The following is a 6,476-nucleotide window of genomic DNA, read 5'->3' as shown; positions in this document are numbered from 1 at the left end:
GCTGATTGCCTTACAACGCAGATGGGATCTGCTCCAAAGAACAATTTCTAAACAGGTCCACTTCCCCCAAATCCTAATAACCTTTCTTTTCCACTGCCTCTGTTGGGTGGTGAGCTAGAAGGGAGGTTAAAGCAGTTAAGAACCCATATTAAATGTAGGATTGAAAAATTAAAATCACACTAGGGTCTTCCCCTTTCACACTTACAGTTCTTCAAATGCATGGACCCCAAGCAACTGGAAGCCTTCTCTGCTCAGAGGCAAGATCAGGAGTTCCCAGAATCAGCTGCCAGGAAAATGACCCTGGTGTCTGTACCCTCAGATTACCAAACCCTCCTGAGTGTCCATGAACCTCGCCAACTGCAGGGACCAGGATGTTTTCTTGGTTCCTCATCCCACCTAGGTGCACCAACGGGATATGAGCAAGTGTGACAGTGTAGGGGGATCGTGGAATGTGCAAAGGTGTGACTTGCACGTGGGAACTGACCACGAGGTCCCCCCAGGACACAAAGCTGAGGACACAGCTCTCAGCAGAAGGCTCTCTGAGAAGGGAGGGTTCAGGAGAGTGAGAGACGGGTCCTCTGTGGAGGGACAGCATCCTCTGGGAGCACTCAGGGCTCCTCGTCTTCCTCTCTGCTTTCCCATCCAGTCAGGGACCTGGAGCTGGTGAGTGTCTTGCTCCACCACAGCAATGAAGAGCCATTCCCACGCCCATCCAGGCAGCTACCCAGTGCCAGTGGACGGGACCTGGCGATGGGTCCTCCAGGGACCTGGTTCGGCCAATGTCTACATGTAGGAATGAGTTTGAACACTGACCCTGGAACCCTGATCCAGGGTGGTCGTGGGAAGGACTTTACTGATTCCTTGCTATTTAAAAACAGGCAAAGTGGCAGGTTGCAGCCAGACCAGAACCAGTGTGTGAGCTGATAAATTGTTAGTGGTCAGGACTCTTCCCAGTAGCAGCCATTGTGACAGGAGGAAGCTACCTCAGAAGAGACTTTCCCAAGGTGGGAGAGAGATCCCAATGAGCCTCAGATTACCGTCAAGTGCAGGGAGCAACTGGCCAAGGGTCATGTGGTGGCCAGAAGCTGGGCCTGGCCCCTTCCTCCTTGACTTGACTCACGAGTGATCTGGTATCCCTCACACCCTAAAAGAAAACCTGGACTACCTCCCAGACCATCAGGTGTTCAGGGGTTTCCCTAATTTCCTCCTACAGCCTCTGTCTGAGGCCCTCATGGACCTCACCCCAGTGTGACCCTGCCTGGGGGTTTCAAGGTATGTGAGCAAACTTCTGCTTCTGAGAGAATTCCCCAGTCAGGGAGGAGCGGGGCTTTCCTGCCAGAATTCAGAGTTCAACAGGCAGCGTCCTGAATGACCAGCAGTGATACGGACAGTGGGCGTTCGTGCCTCAAAGATGAGAGCAGAGCAGAAAACGATGGGTTAACACACCAGCAGCTGGAACCCTGGAACTCTGGAGTCCTCTTACCCTGCCCGTCCTGTCATGAGTCCTGGAAGGTGGCCTCCAGAGGTTTAAGAGGTGCGTTGGTGGGTCTTTGATTATATCTTGCCAACTCCGGCCTCCATCTTGGATTGGGAGTGTCTATAGTTCCCTCCAGGGTCTGATGCCTTGTCTACACACCTTGTACCATGTTTTAGTCTCTGCCTGCACAGGAGAGGTGACTCCTACCTCCTAGGAGCTGGGCCATGCCAGCACTTGACCAGCACCATAGGGCAGACCCCAGAAACCCTAGAAACCCTGATCTCAGCTGCTGCCAGCTCTGGGCCTTTCTTCTCCAAGAAGCTGACTAGGGCTGAGGTCAGGAGGGTGGGTGTGTACTATTCTCTCCCTGCAGTGCCTGTGCATGGGTCCTGAGGGACTGGGCCAGGAGCAGATTCTAGTTCCTGGTTTTCCTGGAAAATTCCCTCGGAATCTACTTGGCCAGAGGCCAAGGCTGCTCAGGGACATCTCCCTCCTTCCTACTTCAAGCAGAAGCACACATGACTGGTGGCTGTCACACCCAATGAGGACAGAACTCCCTGGGGTGATTCATCCAACCTCCAGAAGCCCTGGGCTCTCTGTGGGACATGTAAGGACGGGGACACACTCAGAGCTGGCAAGTGACAACACAAGCTATGTTCTTCTGGGTCAGGCAGCATCTTGTGAGAGACAAGGACTGTGCTCACTGCTTCCTTCCTCCCGAGAGAGGATCACAATGCAATTGGGGGGCACCCTATAAATCCCAACCAAACTCAGAGAGCCTCTGTCCTGTCTTGGCCGGGCCCTGAAGGACAAACAGGAAGTACCATGAATAGTTTGGACCCGTGGGTGCTCTTCTGAATGGCCTAAGCTGCCACCCAGCAGGTATGGCTGGCGGGCTGGTGGGCAGGGCTGAGCTGCTAGAGTCTCAGGTGGAAAAACTCCAGCTTTGCAGGGGTGGGGGGTGGGGTGGGGTGGGGGTGTTGCCTGTAGGGGTGGAGAGTGGGGATCCACAGAGAACAAGCCACACCTTCATGCCTCAGCTGCCTGACACTTCCCTTTGCTCTTTTCTTTTCCCAGTTCCCATCTTTGGATTTCTCCTCTTGGCCTCAGTTCCCACATCAGAGAAGTGGACACAGTGGGGTTGGGGATTTGGCTCAGTGGTAGAGCGCTTGCCTAGGAAGCACAAGGCCCTGGGTTCGGTCCCCAGCTCTGAAAAAAAAAAAAAAAAAGAAGTGGACACAGCAACCTCAGCTGTCCCAAAAAGGGGTAGGCTGAGCACCATGAAAGCATCCCAGGTAGGAAATGGCTAGGAGCACTGGCAGGCCCCTGTGCCACAGTTTCTCTGTCTGTTAAAGGGGCAGAAATGGCAGGGTGGTGAAGGAAAGGCTTTATCACAGAGGTCACACTAAAACACTGCAATGTCTACCAAGAAAAGCTGTGGGGGTCTGAGAGGCCCCTCTCAAGACACAAGGCTTCTGGGGCTAGGCACTTGGCCTTGCATGGCCTCTCTTGCCTCATTTCTACTGCCAGGTGCCCTGTGAGCATGTCCTGTGCCTAGAGGCATATTTAGTAGCTCCAGACTCCACCTTCTCTTACTCTTCCCACAGAATCTATTCTACCAGAGGACCCTGGAAGGAGGCAGCCAGTCAGGATGACATCTGTGATTTAATCATGGCCAACCGAAGGGTTCTGCCAGCTCCAGTCCTAGTTTTGTCCTCCAGGCCTGAGTCCTCCGTTCCAGTGAACCAAGGAAGATGAGCTCCCTGAACTCTTGGTCAAGTGATAACCAAGGACAGGGCTGAGATTTGGACTTGACAGAGGCGCTGGATTGGTAACTGCTATTTTTGCCACTTGGCTCAGACATGGAAATCACAAACCTGCTTTTCCAGGTGTTGTGACCCTGGGCTGTGGCTTGCTCCTCTTTCCTCAGTTTCTCTGGCTGCACGGAGTCTTTACAGTCTAGAGGACTTAAGACTCCCTATCTGGGGTCCTGCTCCGGCCCTGAGGTAGAGTATAGTCAGCTAGATTGGGATGAAGCAGTGTTTCTAGCCATGTGTCCTGTTGTCTACAATCTTTTCCCTGGCTCTTGTAGGTCCCCCAAAAGAGAATCGAGGACATACTATGTGTAAAGTACCTTGCCACCCAGGTACTCAGCTGAGAACCCCTCAGAGGCCCGAATGCCCCATACCCTGTCACCTACCATCTCTGTGGAAATGGCTACTGCTAGGCAAAAGGCACCCTGAGAGGAGGCTGTGAGGACAGGACCAGGTAGCTGTGTCTGCATTTGAGAGGAAGACAGTGCATGGACTGGGTCATTGACCCAGCTGATCTGTGATTCAGACCCTTTGCTAAGGCAGCTAGCATGGTCAGTGTTTTATACCACCTGGAAAGATCCAGAAACTCTCCTACCTTTTCCTCCACACTCAAACTCACCAGCACACACAGAACTTCCACCTGGAAAATCTGACTTCCGTTTGAACCACCAGAGCCCATCACATTCTCTGTTTCCATATGCTCTGTCAGAACGCTGCCTCTGTGGCCATGCTCTGCAGCCCAGCGATGCCAACATCCAGAGTGGGTGAGCATGAAGGCAACAAGTTGCTGAGTGGGGCCAGCGGCTAGGGAGGGGTTGAGGAGTTACCGCATTCCTCTCTGTAGTGGTAAGAGTGTGCACACTTGGTTGTGGAGATGTGAATGTGTGACAAGCCACAGATGTACAGTTGGTGAAGGGCAGAACAACAGAGTATGAGAAATAGACGTCAATGAGGCTGGAACCAGGTATGGTGGCTCAGACCTGTAATCCCAGCAGGCTAAGTGGGAGGATCGCTATGTAGTGACATACAAGCAGGCATAGTCCTCATTGGCCACGAGATCCTCCACTCAGTAAGCACAGAGCTACGAGTGCTTGGGGACATATTATGTTGACGGTATACCCGAGAACTGTAATGTTCTGTTATACCTCAAGTGTGGCCTTGGAAATCCAGTGTCTTTGAGGGTAATTATTTAAATAGAGGCTGCAGAAGGTCAGTGATACTAATCTGAAGATAGCATCTTTATGGAAACTGGCAGGGAACGGATTCAGAAGAGCAGTGAAAGATGCTCTCAGGGGCTTGAGGGACTTGCCCACGGTCAAGATGGCAGCTCCCGGGCCAGGTGTCCTAGGGTCTTCCAGGGCAAAGAAGCTCTCTCCGTTCCCTAACCGTGTCACCCAGGCTCTCAGGCCTTGGGGAACAGTACACCACTTTGTGGAGGTGGCTGTCCCAGGCCTAAGCTCAAGTTGTCCCATCACCCGGCCTCTTCCTACCGAAATCAGCTTTTGCTGACAACCTGTGGGTGTCGGGGGTGTCAGCACCTCCACTCTGTAAATAACGTCACAGCAGAGGAGGCTCAGAGAAGTTGTGTCATTGCACAAAGCCACGCATCAGGAGAAGTAAGCTTGGGGCCTTGGGGGGCAGATGGTGATTATTTTATATAAAATGCACTAGGGGACAAAAGATTGGGGGCCTAAAAACTCTTTTGATAAGGTGACCATTTCCTTTTCTGGATATGTATGCATGCATGTGTGCATGTGCACATTATGTATGAGTGTGTGCATATGCACGTGTGTGTGTGTGCGTGTGTGTGTGTGTGTGTGTGTGTGTGTTTTGCAGGTTCAAGTGTGTAGAGGCCAGAGATCATGCTGAGTGTCTTTCTCGGTTTCTCTTTACCTTATCTTTTGAGACAGAGTCTCTTGATGAACCTGGGGTTCACCATTCAGCAAGTTTAGCTGCATCAAGCCCCAGGAATCTGTCTCCACCTCCCAGAGTAGGGACTATAGGCACATGCCGCACACTCCTGGCTTTTATATGGGTTCTAAGGACCCAAACTGGGGTCCTTGTTTCTGCTTGGCAGGCACTGTGCTAAATGACCCATCTCCTTAGCCTCTCTGGTTATTTTGACATGCTCCAGTGAACACGATGTAAATCTATTTACATGATCAATGTGGCCTTTACCCAGTTGTCTCTTCTGCTGTGTTTCCTTGGGGCTTTGGGCTGTGAAGGTGATGGTAGCAGTGACCACGATGGTACCAAGGACAATGGCTTCTATCATCAAGCACCTGTAAGTTAATATCACCTGACTTTCCCTTGGGAGACATAAAGAAACATCTTCTCATCCCAGACAGGGAACTCTGAGATCAACGTACGATTCTAGTCATGTCCAGCTTGCTGAGCCAATGAGCTTGTTGGGGTTAATTACTTACAAGAGTGCTGGTGACCCTAAACAGCTGTATCCCAGAAAAGCCAACCCAGCAGGGTGACAGCTCATGAAAGCTGCATCTCTCGTGACCACCCCAGTCCATTTCCTAGACAACGTACAGCCAGGGCAGGAGGGACGGGTGTCTGGACTCTTAGGCAAGGATCTGGGGATGCCTTCTCCTTCCATAAGGGAGCAGTAATAGCCCTGTCACTGTTACTGCAGACTCAGTTGTCACTGCATAGTTCCTCCACAGGCCGAGGTGACCTGTAGATCACCACAGCAACTTGTTCCATGACAGCGATGGTCACGTGACTGGTGAAAAACAGTTCTGCTACGACAGCCACACACTCTTGGATCATGCTAAACTAAGTGAGAAATGTATTACTCACAGCAGCCAGTATCATAATCAATAACACGGTTTTGATGTATCATAATCTTTTTGTCATTGGTTTTTGGAGACAGGGTCTCTCTGTGTGCTAGAGCTCACTATGTAGACCAGGTTGGCTGAAAACTCACATAGATCTGCTGCCTCTATTTACCCTCATGCTGGAATTAAAGGTGGGCACCACCATACCTACCTACCATAATAATCTGAACTATGACTTTTTTCTTTCTTTGCAGATTAGCAAAGAGGCCTCCAGGCATAGGGTCTTTTGCACGGGCTCACCCTAAAAGCCAAAGAGCCCAAACTTACCTCAAGAGAGGCCAGGGAGATAAACATGACTATGACTGTCTGGGTCTCTGAATCAGATTCTCTGGGGTT

At 51.4% G+C, this 6,476-nt stretch overlaps 1 long non-coding RNA gene across 2 annotated transcripts; it reads left to right on the top strand.

Moving 5' to 3' along the window:
* The first annotated feature begins 221 nt into the window (after positions 1 to 221).
* LOC120095051 (uncharacterized) lies at positions 222 to 6,147 on the top strand. Of its 2 annotated transcripts, none has more exons than XR_015631486.1 (3): positions 222 to 1,534; positions 2,555 to 2,772; positions 3,085 to 6,147. It is a non-coding gene; the product is annotated as an uncharacterized LOC120095051 (long non-coding RNA). The 2 variants fall into 2 exon arrangements; XR_015631485.1 differs by lacking the exon at positions 222 to 1,534 and adding an exon at positions 1,992 to 2,359.
* The last annotated feature ends 329 nt before the right edge of the window (positions 6,148 to 6,476 follow it).

Source organism: Rattus norvegicus, chromosome 10 (assembly GCF_021556685.1).
Source record: "Rattus norvegicus strain SHRSP/BbbUtx chromosome 10, alternate assembly SHRSP_T2T, whole genome shotgun sequence".
NCBI lineage: Eukaryota > Metazoa > Chordata > Mammalia > Rodentia > Muridae > Rattus > Rattus norvegicus.
The sequence above is the reverse complement of the archived record's forward strand: the minus strand, read 5'-3'. Positions and strand labels throughout refer to the sequence as shown.